The 813-nt window shown below is 39.6% G+C and overlaps 1 pseudogene; it reads left to right on the forward strand.

Moving 5' to 3' along the window:
* The first annotated feature begins 290 nt into the window (after positions 1-290).
* On the forward strand, positions 291-600 carry LOC136316450 (complex III assembly factor LYRM7 pseudogene; annotated as a pseudogene).
* The last annotated feature ends 213 nt before the right edge of the window (positions 601-813 follow it).

Here is an 813-nt window from a genome sequence, read left to right on the forward strand (position 1 = left end):
TCCATCCTTTTCGTTACTCAGACCGAAACTGCTCCTCTCTGTCTTTCCCTTTCCACATCTGACCCCACAACAAGTCCTTTCGGTTCTGTCTTCAGAATTCCACCATTTGTCATCATCATTACTGCCATCACCCTGCTCCGATCACCGTCGTCTCTCCCTCTCCTTTGAATTATTAAAATAATCTCTTACTTGTCTACCGGCTTCCACCTCTCCCCCTTCCATCTACTTTCAGCACAGCTGTCAGGGTGATCTCGTTAACAATGCACATCAGGGCCACGGAGAGGAGAGACATGGGTCAGGCTGCCAAGGTTTTACAGCTCTTTAAATATTGCACAGGACCAGACAACACGCTTTGAAAAATGATACCGCAGCATTAGAAGCAGCCAAAATAAAGATAAATGAAGAACTCAAAAGTAATAAAAGTGATGCTTCTCCTAAGAAAATAGAAGAGCTAATAAAAATAGGTTCCAATGAGGAATTGCTACTTAGAACATCTGTTCTACAAGGTAGTCACAGACCACAGTACGCTGAAATTCGTCCCTAGGAAAGACCTTCTTAGAAGATGTGCCAGATTGTGATGCACCAACTCAGAAGCAATGAATTTTCTAGGACAAAATCAAACCTTTGTAATTTTTCATTTTAAATTCTGTAACTGTGACAGAAGTCCTGGAAATGCAGGTATTTTTCTCTGAACTGGCATATTGAAAATGAGTGAATTAAAGTGTAGTTTTATAATCAGATTTCATATTGCTGAAAACTGTAGTCCCTAGCTAAGTATTTCTAAAAAGCATTAGATAAGAAGATATTTCATTT

This window comes from Saccopteryx bilineata, chromosome 12, assembly GCF_036850765.1.
Source record: "Saccopteryx bilineata isolate mSacBil1 chromosome 12, mSacBil1_pri_phased_curated, whole genome shotgun sequence".
NCBI classification, from domain to species: Eukaryota; Metazoa; Chordata; class Mammalia; order Chiroptera; family Emballonuridae; genus Saccopteryx; species Saccopteryx bilineata.